A 14,645-nucleotide genomic window follows, 5' to 3' on the forward strand; every position below is an offset into this window, starting at 1 on the left:
TCAGGCTGCGGTGACTGTCAGCCACAGAATTCAGGCTCCAGTGGCTGGGTCAGTCACAGAATTCAGGCTGCAGTGGCTGAGTCAGTCACAGAATCAGCTCAGTGGCTGGGTCAGCCACAGAATCATCAGTGCGTCAGTCACAGTGGCTGGGTCAGCCACAGAATTCAGCTACAGTGCTGGTCAGCCACAGAATTCAGGCTCCAGTGGCTGGGTCAGTCCACAGAATGGTCAGTGCTCAGCACAGTCAGGCCCTGGGTCAGCCACAGAACTCAGGCTCCAGTGGCTGGGTCAGCCACAGAACTCAGGCTCCAGTGGCTGGGTCAGCCACAGAACTCAGGCTCCAGTGGCTGGGTCCAGCCACAGAACTCAGGCTCCAGTGGCTGGGTCAGCCACAGAACTCAGGCTCCAGTGGCTGGGTCAGCCACAGAATTCAGGCTGGGGCTTCCCAGGGTCAACTGGAAAAGAAGTGAGAAGGAGAGGAAGAGGTGGGCCCCTTTTCTCTCAGCCCACAAGCCTACCCAGGAGAGAACCCTGCTTCAGGAGAAGGACCTACAGCCGCTGTGGACATCAGCACCCTGGCCCGCCAGCCTGGGGTGGGGACAGCAGAGTCTCCTTCCCTAACAACAACTCTTCCACCATGCCCACAGCCTGTCTCCATACAAACCAGAAACCTTTAGGAGAGGATCTTGCTTTTTTCGTACTAGCCAGCTATGACCAGGCATCATCCATAGCCCCCATAGGCCAGACACTGCCAGAGCACACTTCTCCTTTACTAGGACCACACCTAGGTCTAAACTGTTATTCCCCGGTGACACGTTTACCAAACAGTTAGGCCATGCCTCCTCCACCTGCTGCCGCTGCTGAAAGCTGAAAATACGCTTTCATATGTTTAAAGAGCCATTTCAGAGACGGGCTTCCTCATGATAAAGATGCAACTGCCACTCGCTTGGACACTGAAATGTCAAACTGTTGCCATCCGGCAGGGAGCCTGACAAGCTATTAACTCTGAGGCTCTGGCCAGCTGACTCCTCTCCCTTCCTTTCCCACGTCCTCCCCAACAACTAATGTGGGCTCCTGCAGTTGACATTTTGGTAGGACCTACCACATCTAATAAGATACCCTCTGTCTTTCAGTGAATTGCCCAGGCATGGGAGGGAGACCAGAGGAGCTGGAGGTCTGGGGACAGAGGAGAGTGATGTCACCTTTGGTGTCTTCTAAGTGCCTCAAGTGTGAGAGCTAGAACCCCAGGAAGAACTGTCTAGGAAATAATTCTTGGTTTCCTTCAGCAGAGGATGATTCTCGATTCTCCCCTTACTTTGCAACTGGGTGGGTCTCAGGAGGAAGGGTGCCAGCATGGGCACCGGCTGATTATAGATCTTGTTTCCACGTTAGACAGGTGGTAGATGGTCTCTTCTACAAAGAGGAAACTCCCGGATTCTGAGCCCAGCTACTCTAAATAATTCCTTTACTTATGCTGGTTTTACTTTCCCTACCTCATAAATAGGATGTAGATGAGTTATTGAGAAATGGCGAAATATGTTAGGAGTGGTCGTAAGTGCATATGATCCCGGCAACCAGGCAGTAGGGATAGGAGGCTGAAGGCCAGCCTCAGCTACTTCGTGAGTTTGAGGCCAGCCTGGAATTCATGAGACTCTGTCTCCAAAAACACAAAGCAAACAAAAAAGAATCGATGGGATTAGGAAGTAAAAAAGGAAAGACTAAATGATAGGAAGTAGGGAAGGGATCTTGGTCTTCTTCGAGACTTCGTTTCTTCTGCACACAAGCCTCTGCATCCCGGGGCAGAAAGGGACCAAGAAGCACAGGTAATGACGTGAGGTATGGAGTTCGTTTGGGGTTTATTTGTTCATTTGTTGGAGACAGGCTCTTGTTGGTAGTGTAGTTATAGCTGGCCTGGCTCTCACTCTGTAGCCCAGATTGGCTTCAAACTCCTAAGCGTCCTCCGGCCTCAGCCTTCTGGCCGCTAGGATTACAGGTGTACCCCACCACGCCTGGGTAGATATGGGAGTATTTTTGAAGCTCTGTTAAACAGGTGGAGAAACTGTGATGATCCCCTTCTTCCCAGGATACAGTTTATGATAACCTGTGAAGTTACGTTAGCCTGCCTCTCAGAAGCATATCGATGTGAGCGAGTATGCGTGCTGAGGAAGGTGTGGGAATGTATCAGTCAATGAAGACATGTTGTGTGAGCCAGCTGATGGTGCAGGTTTGTACTTGAAAGCCGTAAGGTTCCATGCGAAAGCTATGGGTGGCACTGTTGCACAATGCTGGTGGGTGTGTGGCACGGGGGTGTGATTAACAGTTTATAGGCTGTGTCTAAGTGTGTACGGACGTCTCCGTGCGTACAGTCTAGAATGGAAATGTGTGGCACCGTATGACACAGGGGTAGAAAAGCACACAGGCTCTGGGATGGCTCTGGCTTGCCCTTGAATCCTGGCTGTCATTAACCAGACAACCAGTAACCTTGAGCAAGTCACTCAGTCTTTAATTTCCTCAACCGTGAAACAAAGACAGTAATGAGTACCTTTTGAGACTGCCAGTAGGGCTAGAAGCGATATCGTAGATGCAAAGGCTTGGGTGTACAGCCCACACACAGGCAAGCAGCCGTTCTGTGCCCTGTGGACATGCCTTTGGTTGGATGCACAAGCAAGAGAGAACAAGATGTGGCCTGCGCCTGAAGGGTGAAGGGGCACATATGTGTATGGGCACCCTGAGCAATTGCTTCTTCTTTGCCAGTGAACTCCCAGTTCAGACGGGGCCACTAGGTGCCCAGAGCCTCCTGAGGTTTCTTGGTCCTGAGTGTAAATCAGCATGAGATTGAGAGGTCTGGAGGAGCTGCAGGAAGCAGAAAGGCTTGCAGACGCTTCCTTTATTTCCCCTCCACACAGCAACGGTTGAAGACCGCTGCCCACATCCACTCCCACCTCCACCCATACCCACCCTTGCTCTGCTCTCCTTTCAACAAGTAAGAACCAGCGCTGGGGGAAAGCCAAGAGGGCAGAGGATTCCCCCTAGCCTTCCCCATTCCGCCTTAAGACCGACCAAGGAGCATCATCCCGCCGCGTCTTGCACTCGGGCCACCTTAAGAGCTGAGCAATGCTTTGGCCTCCCGCCAAGCCCCACCCCCGCCGGCTCGCGCTCCGCCCCTTTCTCCTCCCGCTCTGCTGGGGGAGAGCTGGGGAGCCCCAGTCTGGCCGGAGTTGGCTGGAGCTGTTGCCATGACAAGCATTTTCTTAAGGCAGCTCCGCTGTTGAGACCGTCCTAGGCTGGGGGTGGGGTGGGGGCGCGAACTTCCTGGGGGACCATCCCTCCGAAGACGGCGAGGTCGGACACCCGCCCAGCTCCCTGCACCCATTTTCTTCCAGGAAGGTCCTTCGCGTGGAAGGGCTGGGGAAGAAGACCCAGCCCACTCCCCCAGCTGTAGCTCCAAGCTGTAGCTCCAAGCCGGCATCACTAGGTGGTTTGCCACTCTGGGGAGAGCGGTGGGTGGTCACCCCACCCTACTCGGTCCATGGAAACGCGGAGGGAGAGTCCCGCTTGGAGACACCTGAATCTTTGCTAGAAAGAGAGGTAGGTTTGCAGAGAATGAATTGACTCCGGGATTTGCAAACTTTGTTTCTTTCTGTCCTCTCCATGGCTTCTCAAAGTACCCGAATTTCCTCCTGCTCGCAAATTCTGGGAGGGTGGGGTGGTGGAATAGGAGAGAGAGGTGGGGGGAGAAAATGAGAATGATTTCTTCAACACTCTGTTTCTTCCCTGGGTTCTGAAGAATCACATAATCAAACAAGTGATTTCTTTGCGTTTTTCTCTGGATCCTGGAATGGGTGGGGAAATGGAGGGACTGCCTTTTTCTCACCCAAATTAAGCTCTTGGAACAAGTATTTATTCCAGCCGACCCCCATCCGCTCCTGCTCTCCCCCCTCCCCCTTGGCTTGGGAACCAGCTGCAGAATGGAAAACTGTTGCGGAAAAAAAATATTTTCCGCGTCTGTTCCCTTTCTCGAAAGCCCCAAAGAGAGATGGGAAAAATAGAACCAAATAAATCTTCAGCGGGAAGGAAGGCCTCAGAGCCAAGGAGGGGGCACCCTGGGGGTGTGAGGTAGAGATAGGCTAGGAGAAGTTGGAGGGTGAGACCCGGAGTGCACAAATTACATTTCTTTGGCTTTTGCACAGAAACCTCAGCAGTTTCTCTCTGCGGCTTACAAAACATCCTCAGACTTTGACGTCTATAATTAGCTGTGGAAAAAGCTGGGAGTTCCCTCTCACTGCTGTTGTTTGAGTGAGTGTAAGCGTCCAGAACCAACTGTATGAGTGTCTCTGAGGGCACCACCCCACGCATCCCTGCTTCTGCAGGGAAGGAAGGAGAAGGGGCCCACTGAAAAGTTTGCAGTTTCAAGCCCCAGGCTGTGGGGCTGGCTGGCTTGGGCCTCTGGCATCTTGAGGAGGGTCCCTGAACAGATCTCCGTAAGTGAGAGACACTAAGGCTGGGATTGCCCCCTCTCTTTTTCTTCTCTCCTTGTTTTGGTAGTGGGGTGGTGGCTGGTATCTTTCCCTGAGATGAGTCCAGACTTATGCTCTGGTCCACGTCTAGAAGAGTGCCTACTTCTTTCCAGCTCGGGGGTGGGGGGATGGGAGGAGGGGCCCAAAAAATCCTGGGAGCAGATAGAGCACGCCCTGACCGGAGGCATCTCCTTCCTGGTTACTCCTGCAGGACTGGCAATCCCCCTCCAGACCTGATGCCGGCCTGCGCTGGCCAGGCTGGGTAGTTGGGGTGTCAGGTGAAGAAATCAGCAGCTGCTGTGATGCTGAGAGAGGGAAGGAGAAGGGGGGGGCAAACAAATTCCCAATCCGAAGACCATCTTCTCCTCCAGTTCGGGGTCTGGCAGGGAGTCTTCAGATCCACTCCCTCCATGCTTGACACCCCTACCCACCCACATGAGCACCCCCTGTTTCTGGCTCTTCCCACTTAAGAGACCCTTGTCTGTAGCCCCCTTACTCTGGGTTATTCCAGGCTGGGATCATCATGGAAAGGGGGATAGGGGAGAGGAGAATCTCAAAAGAGGACCCTATGATGTGGGCAGGCTAGCTAAGTTATCTTCCGAGGTTATGAGGAAAGCCTCGCTTGAGACCCTAGGAAAGAAATAGTTTAAAAGGTAGCCAGGCAAGCCGCCAGCCAGCTCGAGCTTTCCTTTGGAGGTGTTTGGTGATGGATCAGGCTTGTGCCCCTCAGCACTCTACCCTACCTGTGGTCTGACCGACCACAAGAAGAACTGATGCCTTTCTTCTACAAGAAGGGGAGGAGGGAATCCCGGGAGCAGATACATACTGGTAGATTAAGGATGGCTGCTTTGTGAGGTGCTGGCTTAGCACGCACTAGGGTGCCTGCTCTAATGGCCCTGAGTCCTGGCTGGGTCTTGGGCAGCTGGGGAGACTGCTTTTCAGCCAGCTGTGCCCCCACCTCTCCCAGCTGTGAGACCCGCAGGGCTGGGAATACTGCAGTAGAATCTAGACCCCCTCCCATCTAGCAGCCTCTGTGACCTGCCCTGCCGCCGTCAGCCTCTCAGCAGCAGCCCGGCTCCACCCTCCTGGCCGGCTTTGCCCTAGTCGGAGTACTCAGAGGAGACATGGCTTAGAGGGAGAAGAGGCTTCCAGCCTTCCGCCCCGGCCGGTGCCTCAGTCCCTTACCCTCCTGTTTCCCATCTCTGTGTCCCTGGATCCTTGGATCCAAGGTCAAGTTGAAGGGGCTTCGCTTGCCTCATCCCTCGGATTCCCGGCTTCTGGCGCAGCCGGGACAAATAGAGGCTCTCTGTCAACACTTACACGGGAAGAACGGGGCAATTTAAATTTTAAAAAAAATATTTATTGGGGGACTACATCTGGAGGTCAGAGGACAACGTGTTCTCTTTTTCCACCATGTGGGTCCGTGGAGAGCAAACTCGGGTCATCAGAGGCTTCAAGACGGGAGTCCTTACCCCACAGATCCGCCTTGCTCGTCCCAAGGGGTGGAGCAATTGCACCTGAGAATCCATTGCATGGGGAGGTGCAGGAAGGGGCCCCTAATTTACCCTCCGTTCTTTAGCTTCTCCTTGCTCTGGGAAGCCGGCTCACCACAGAACGGTGGGAGGGAGTGGCTGAGTCAGATTTGTCACATTGCTGTGGTCTTTGATGTCAGAAGAGAATCAAAATGAGGGTACTATGGGTGGGGGAGGGGGCAAACTGAAAACTAAACAGAATCTGCCCGAGGCGTAAGTAAGGTGGTATGTGCGAATGAAGGTCGCTGAGCGGGAATACCAGGGAGCCTTACATCCCACTCTCACTTTCTGGAAGATCTGGAGAGGGAGGGGGACTGGAGCTGCCCTGCCCCCACCTATCAGCTGCTCCAGCTGCCACCCGAGACTATTAAGTTGACTTCTCTCGGCACCCGTGGCCCTTTGCTCTTTATTCAGTGTTCTGGGCCACTGGCCCAGCACCCACATTAAGATCCACCAAACTTCTGAAGGAGATGAGGAGTATGTTTATTTGGAGGTGCCTAGGATCCCAAGAAGCATATTTGACAGTTACCTTACAGGTAATGCGCCACCCTGAGCCTGCCCTTCCTTGGAGGGATATCTGGCAGGCCATCTGTGTTCCTTCCCTACAGGTAACTCCTGCCCACCCAGCCCACTGCCTGCACCCCAGAGGGCTTTGATTCTCTCCATCCCTAATGCCAGGAAGGAGGGAGGGGTGAGGAAGATAGGGTGGGGTAGGCACCCTCTAGATACAATCTAACTGGGCTAAGAGCATTTCTCCACTTTTTTTCTCTCTGGGAAATAGATAATATACTCATTGTTTTCAGTTGGCACAGAGTATGTATTTATAGATGCCATGTTTTGATATATGTACATACTATATAATGTTCAATTCAGATCTCAAACATTTATCATTTCCTTGTGGTTAAAAAAAAATTCAAAGGTGTTTCCTTGCAGATTGGCGTGAACAGCATGCTATCACTTTCTCCAGTCATATCATAGCACAACAGAATTTATTACTCTTCTCAACTCCAGCTAGGTGGTGTCCATCATCCTGTCTTCATCCCTCCTCCCCAGCCTGGCAACCAATCAGCTTTTCCAGATCCCGCATGAGGTCATCTGCTATTTGTCTTGCTGTGCTGGCTAGTTTCACTTAGCATAGTGCCCTCCAGCTCCTTCTATATTGTTGCACATGACAGGTTACCATTCTGCTCATGGCTGATAACATTTTCTTTACCAGTCCATCAGCTGATGGCTACTTTGGTTGTTTTGATTTCTTCACTATTTTGAATAGTGCTGCTGCCACAGACAGAGCAGGCAGATGTCTCTTCTTTATGTTGATTCTATTCCCTCTACATATATACCCAGCAGTGGCATGGCTGGATCATATGGCAGTTCTGTTTTTAATTGTGTTTGTTTGTGCTGGGAATCGAGCCTAGAACCTCTTGCTTGCCAGGCAAGTGCTCAGCCACTGGACACTCCAGCTCTATTTTTTTACTGTTTTGATGAACCTGACAATGTTTTCCATAATGACTGCATCATTTCCCCTTTTCTGTAGGTCATAGACGTGAGTGTGCCCTCGAGTCCAAGGGGGCTGTGTGGAGAGTTTTACACTCTGCTTCCTCTCCCAGCATCTCTGTCACCTCTTTCCCTGGGACGAGCCGCTCTCGTCCCACTGATCTATTTTCTTCAAACATGTTCCAAAAGAAATGACGAGGACTCTCTTCTGCCTCCTCCTTAAAAGTGACTTCAGCCCACGTACACTCGGTGGGAACCAAGGAAGAGAGAAGCCAGGAAGGAACTAGTTAGAGTCAGAGCGACGACTCCTGGTCAGAGAAGTGTCTGTTGTTGAGTATGGAGTGGGGAGAGAAGAGAAAGGAGAGGAAAGGGGAGGAGGACAAAGGCCCCCAGGAACGGGGTCCCCAGCTCTCGGCCACTGCTCTCCGTCCGCCCTCTCTCAGCCTGTCCTGTCAGCCTCGGCCCTCTTCTCCTGGCTCACCATGTTTCATACGCGAATCCCAACGATATGGGAAAATGAACCGGCAGGGCATCAGCAAGGCCACCTTCTCTCTGCCTTCCTGCCATCACTTAGGGTGGGCACTGGCGCTGAGGTGGTGTGCTGACTGCTAGACGTGTCTGGGACTCTGCCTGGGTTCAAAGAAAGCTCAGCTCAAGGGGCTTTAGTGAGGTCCGTCAGTTTGTAGAACCCGTGTCAGGAGGACAAAGTAGTACAGCCCCCAGAGGGAAGATGCCGCATACACATTTACACAGCAGCTCGAGTCGTTACCCCAAAGATGCGTACCCACAAATAAACATGCGTGCCTAACGCAAGTCAAGGTGTATTTGTAGTAGAAACCATTGCGGATTGTCCTGCTGCCCATCCTGAAGGGCATAGACAACGCTGGGTATGATGGTGTACACCTATAATCCCAGCACTTGGGAGGCTGAGGCAGGAGAAGTACTGTGAATGAGAGGCCAGCCCGCAGTGCACAGCAAAACCTTGTCTCAAAAAAGAGAAAAGTGGGTTGGGTGTGGTGGTGCACAGCCTCTAATTCCAGCACTGGGGAGGCAGGGGCAGGCGGATCTACGGGCAAGTTCTAGGGCAGCCGGGGCTACACAGAGAAACCCTGTCTCAAAATACCAGAGAGAGAGAGAGAGGTGCATGTGCACACACAAATAATAAATTCGAAATAAGAAAATGGTTCCCTGTAGGAGGCCGATGAGGTGATAGGAAGTGAGGCTTTTTTGGTGATGCTTTTTCTGACAGTTTTGATTAAAATACTTATTTCAACAATTAAATTAGGTCAAAAAAAAAAAAAAAAACCTAGCTGGGCGGTGGTGGCGCACGCTTTAATCCAGCATCGGTGAGCAGAGGCAGGCGGATCTTTGTGAGTTCAGGCCAGCCTGGCTACCAAGTGAGTTCAGAAAGCGTAAGCTACACAGAGAAACCCTGTCTCGAAAAACAAAAAAACAAAAAAAAAAAACACCTAAATCTGACTACAATAGAAAAACTGACTAATGGAGTAACAATTTCATTACAAAGGATTAAGTAAAAACTTTAAGGGCTTTTTTTTTTTTTTTTTTTGAGACAAGTTTAGACCGGTTTTAAACTTCTGCCTTGTCCTCAGGAGTGCTGGAGTTGTAGCCCATGTGCCACTACATCCGGCTAATTAATTCGCTTTTCAGTGTCAATGCTCTGACTCCGTATTCTTGGTGGAATACATAGTCTAAGAATTGAGAGAAACTTCAGACTGTGCTTCATAGGTATGCTGTGAGTCACGACATCGGTGTCCCGGACAGAAAACCATTCTGCTGTTAGAGGGCGTGTGGGATGCGCATCTGTGCTTGGAACTTAGATGTCTAAGGTTCGGGGTCTGAGTATGGAACAGAGAAGAGCATGGATGGAGAAGGTGGGGAAGCACTGGGTTCTTTGCTTCTTTGTCTATTTTGTTGATCTGTCCACCAAAGGCATTTAGAAGCGAAGCTACATCCAGTGCCGGATTTTTATTTATTTATTCATTTTTATTGTGTGCATGCGTGCGTGCGTGCGTACGAGATGTATGGGGAGAGGGTACATGTGTGAGGGGCTGGTCAGAGAACAACTTCGTGGAGCCCAAGGATAGGATTCAGTTTGCCAGTCTGGCACAGCAAGTGCCTTTACCTGCTGAGCCATCCTGTCGGCCCCTGGATTTTTATTTCTGGGTACCATGTCCCCTGTTAGACGCCAGCATCCCTTGGCTGTTGTCAGGTCTGAGAGTGGCCAAGGAGAGTGAACTGTGTTGTGGCGGGAAGCTGGGGCACACTAATGCATACGGGGCCTTTGCAGTGATGTGAGACACCAAGAAACCAATCAGAGAAGCAGCCCGTGCGATAAAAGGGACTTCACGAGTCCAGTCTAACAGCAGAAGGGGCAGGGAAGAGCCGGAAGGGGGAACCCCTTCACAGAAATGCCCACTGACAAGGGGGAACCCCTTCACAGAAATGCCCGCTAACCAGATGCAGCAGACGTGTCCGAACTCTTTACATTTCAATTTGGCCTAGCCTGGCGACTGCCAGCGAGACTGAGGCAGGAGGATCACAAGTTCAAGGCCTGACTGATAGCTTAGAAAGGCCTTGTCTCAAAATAATCTAAAAAAAAAAAAAAAATTGCTTAGAATTTAGCTTAATGGTAGATCACTTGCCTAGGACCTACCAAGCCTTGGTTCAGCCTTTTATGGTGCAGCAGATAAGCTTATTTTAATAAGCATGTTTATTTATTTAGCTGGGCATGATGGCAGGTGCCTGCAACCTCAGTTACTCGCTACACTATAAGGTGGTGTCTTAGTGAAGGTTTCTGTTGCTGAGAAGAGACACCGTGACCACAGCAACTCTTATAAAGGAAACCATTTCATTGGGGCCGGCTTGCTGTTCAGAGTTTAGTCCTTTATCATGGCGGGAAGCATGGAGCATGCAGGCAGACACGGTGCTGGAGAAGGAGCTGAGAGTTCTACATCTGGATCTGCAGGCAGCAGGAAGAGAGAGTGAGCCTGGCTTGAGCTTCTGAAACCTCAAAACCCCTCAGTGACACACTTCCTCCAACAAGGCCACACCTCCTAACAGTGCCACTCTCTAGTGGCCAAACATTCAAATACATGAGTCTTTGGGGGCCATACCTATTCAAACCACCACAGGTGGTGAGTTCATAGCCAGGCTGGGCTATATCGTGAGGTTCTAACTCAAAATTGTTTAAATTTTTTATTTTTAATTTAATTTTATTTTGTGATAAGGTCTTACTTTGTAGCCCTGGCTAGTTTGGATCTCACTAATGTAGACCTCAAACTCACAGAGATTCATCTGCCTCTGCCTTCTGAGTGCTGGGATTACAAGTATGTGCCACCATACCTGCCCTTAAGTTTGATTTTTATTCGAAAAATAATCATATATGGAATAAACAATGTGTTATCTTGATATATATTATGAAATAAGAAAATTAAGATGACTAACATATCCAGGACCACATATTTATCTTTTCAATGTTGTGGTATGAGCACTTAAGGTCTATTCTCTTAGCAGTTTTGAAATATGTTTTATAATTAACTGTAGTCTCTACACTCGACAACAGATCACAAAGTCTTATTCCTTCTCACTGAAACTTTTTATCTCTTGGCCAACATCTCCCAACCTGCCTTTTCCTTCAGAAAATCCCCAACAATAAACTGATTCAGGCTAAGGTCATTAGCAGTTGATAAAATTATTGAACAGGGAGGAGGGAGCACTATTAGATAAAAGGTTGGTCCCAGCATGCATTGCAGAGTGACTGGCCCAACAGAAATGGCTTTTTCACAGTTCTGAAGGTCTAAGGCCAGACACCGGCAAACCGGGAGGCAGGGAGGCAGGCGAGGGCCACTTCCTGATTAGGCCATTTTCTCCATGTATCCAGGAGATGGGGCGAGACAGAGACCACAGAGCTCGCCTGTGTCTCTTCAGAAGACACTAACCCTATTGGCCAGGCTCCTGCCCTCCGATGTCGCGTGCCGTCGCTTTTGAGGATTTAACTTCTATGAATTTGGGGCCACAGGAGCATTCAGTCCGTGGCACAACGGCTCACCTCACAGATGCTCTTCACCTAAGCGTGCACTTGTCACCTTAATAAGTAATCAAGCATGCTCAACCCCCAGACAGGAAAGCTTCCCTGAGCCTTGCAGTAGGAATTCCAACCACAGTCTGTGGTCTAGTCGAAACTGCTTAGCCAGATCTAGTTTCAAAGAGGTGACAGGAACATCTAAGGTGGGGGTCATGCTAACCGGCAGCCAAGACGCTTCAAAAAAAAAAAAAGAATGTCACAAAAACAAAAATTGGTGGTGGTGGTGGGGCTGACAAACTGTCCGGGGGGGGGGGGGGAAGGGGTGGGTGCCTGCCACCCAAGCTGGGGACTGGAGTCAGTCTCTGGGACACACGGGGTGGGAGAAGAGAACCACTGCTTGAAGTTGACCCAGACTTCCACATGTGCACGCCCACACACAAAGTGTGTCAGTGAATGAAAAGAACGCTGTTGCCACAAAAGGCTGGAGGTGGAACCCAGCGTAGATTAAAAGAAACAAAAGAAGAGCTGGAGAGGCAGGTGATTGATTAAGAGGACTTTCTGCTCCCTGCTCCAGTAAAGAACCCAGGTTCAGTTCCCAACACCAACATCCGATGGCGTACAGCCTCCTGTAACTTCAGTTCCAGGGCGCGTAACACCTTCTGGCCTCTGGGGAGACTCTTATGTATGTTGCACGCATGAATAAAACACAAATCTTTTAAAATAAGAACATGGAAGAAATACAAGAGACAGTCTATCCATGTACAATATATGAATTTTCATCTTTTTTTTTTCTAATTTTTTAAAGCCTTGGTATCTGTGTGTATGTGTGTTCTCAAGAGTGCATTTTTGGCATGTGTGTGGAAGTCAGACATCGTGGGAATTGTTTCTCTCCTTATGTCATGTGGGCACCAGGGATCAGACTCGGACCATCAGGCTCGGTGGCAAGTACCCTTCCCTAATGAGCATCTCACTGGCCCAATGCATACATTTTAAAAATTAATTTTATATCTCTATTTCCTTTAAGTAGATGAACGTTCTGCTTTGCGTGCATGTCTGCTAGTCTCGTGTGTGCCTGGTCCCTGAGGAGGTCAGAAGAGGGTATCAGATCCCCTAGAACAGGGGTTACAGGCAGCTGTGAGCCACTGTGTGGGCGCTAGGAGTCAAACTTGGTCCTCTGCAAGAGCAACCAGTGCTCTTAACCACTGAGCCATCTCTCCAATTCCAATGTATAACTTTTAATTGCATAGGGTGGGGGCGTATATATTGCAATAGACATCCTGGGACAATTGGGAATATTTTAGTCTAGATATTAGGTAATATGTAATTATAGTTTTTTAGATTTTAAAGTGGTAATATGGTTTTATGCGGTAGTATCCTTTTATGCATTTTTTTTTTTCATGTTTTCGAGACAGGGTTTCTCTGTGTAGCTTTGCGCCTTTCCTGGATCTCGCTCTGTAGACCAGGCTGGCCTCGAACTCACAGAGATCTGCCTGTCTCTGCCTCCCGAGTGCTGGGATTAAAGGTGTGCGCCGCCGCCGCCGCCGCCGCCGCCACCTGGCCTTATGCAAAATATTTAAGGGAACATGTTTGTAAGTTATTTTCAAATGGTTCAGCAAAGGTGTGTGTGCAAGCACACACACACACTAAAGGAGAAGACAATGGTGACTTTGGTACATCTGCTGAGGATAAGACTTCTTCCTTAGTGTGTGCAGAGCCCAAAGTCCACCCCTAATGCCATGAGAAAACCAGACAAAAACAATGGATGTCTGTAGAGTCGATTGTTGTTCAGTTTGTGTGGTTTTCTGTCTTGTTTTCCTTCAGTATTTCAGGTGTGATATATTTAACAGTCTACGATAGGGAGAGACCTGAATACCAGCAAAGCCAGAAAGGGGCCCTAGATTCCTAGCCTCCCGCCCCATCTTCCCTAAGCAGCCAGCAGGGACTTCCCACACAATTACTTCCCTTAGGTCCTCCCTGTCCCTCCCAGTCGGGTAAGTAGACTAGTGGGCCAAACAGTACACAGGGGAAACGATGACACTCTCTCTGCCTTGGCCTAGAGGAAGCCTGGGGACTAGTGGCTTCACCATGTGAGGAGGGTCCCCGGTTGTAAGAGGAAGAACGTGCCCACTGCCCCAAAGCTGTCTCCTCCTCTGACCCCTTCACATATTCTAATAAGGTGATTCTGAGGGAACCTGCTCTGTGTGCTCAGAGCCTTGGTGCCTGGGCTAAGCATGGTCTTCCAGACTCTCCCTTGCTGGGGACAGTATACCCGGCTGCATTGCCAGTGACCCAAACCACAGTGTGGTCACCCCTGCCTTCCCAGCCCGGTCCTGGCTCTGGAGAGATCCAGTTTCTGGGGCTGCTCATCTTTCTGTCCCTGGAAAGCCAGGGCTAGGCCCAGTGCCACTCGGGGCTCTTTTTGCATAGGAAAGGGCTATTGATCCCGCCTTCAATTCCTCTTCTGTCTTTTCGGGAGCCTGGGGGGAGCAGGAGCCAGGAAGCTGAAAATGAGCAGACAGGGAGGGGTTTGTTCTAGGAGCCGCTGGGCCTGCCAGAGGAGCCTAGAGCTAGGCGTCTGTAGACATAGGCGGCCTATGAGATGCTGTCTGTGTGACCTTAACTGAGGCAACCATCTCTCTGAGCGTTCGTCTCCCTCCCTCACTGTACCATGAAACCAAGTTCAGTCGTTCAGAATCTAGATGCTACACCCTGCAGCTCAGTCCCATCATCTGATTGAGACGACCCGAAGAAAGGAGACCGGACGGGCTCTGCCTTGGACAGCCACCCTTGGAGTTAGAAGTTTATAGGTTATAGGTTCCCACCCCCAGTACTTCAGTTAGCAAGGACTTAGTGTTAATACTTTCCCAGTGCTGTCAAGAGATGGTCAAGGAAACCCTTAGAAAAGAGAGCATTTAACTGGGGCTGGCTTACAGTTTCAGAGGCTTTGTTCATTAGCATCATGGAAGGGACCATGGCGACACACACACATGGTGCTGGTCAGTAACTGAGAGCTACATCCTGATCCTCAGTCAGAGAGAGGGGGAGGGAGGAGGGAGG

The 14,645-nt window shown here is 50.3% G+C and overlaps 1 protein-coding gene across 1 annotated transcript in view; it reads left to right on the forward strand.

The window, feature by feature from the left end:
* The first annotated feature begins 3,194 nt into the window (after nt 1-3,194).
* Atp2b4 (ATPase plasma membrane Ca2+ transporting 4) overlaps nt 3,195-14,645 on the forward strand; it is a 103,239-nt gene continuing 91,788 nt past the window's right edge. Inside the window, 1 exon segment of the mRNA XM_028876599.2 lies at nt 3,195-3,588. The gene's annotated coding sequence lies outside the window, so the exon portion shown is untranslated.

This window comes from Peromyscus leucopus, chromosome 15, assembly GCF_004664715.2.
Source record: "Peromyscus leucopus breed LL Stock chromosome 15, UCI_PerLeu_2.1, whole genome shotgun sequence".
Taxonomy (NCBI): Eukaryota; Metazoa; Chordata; class Mammalia; order Rodentia; family Cricetidae; genus Peromyscus; species Peromyscus leucopus.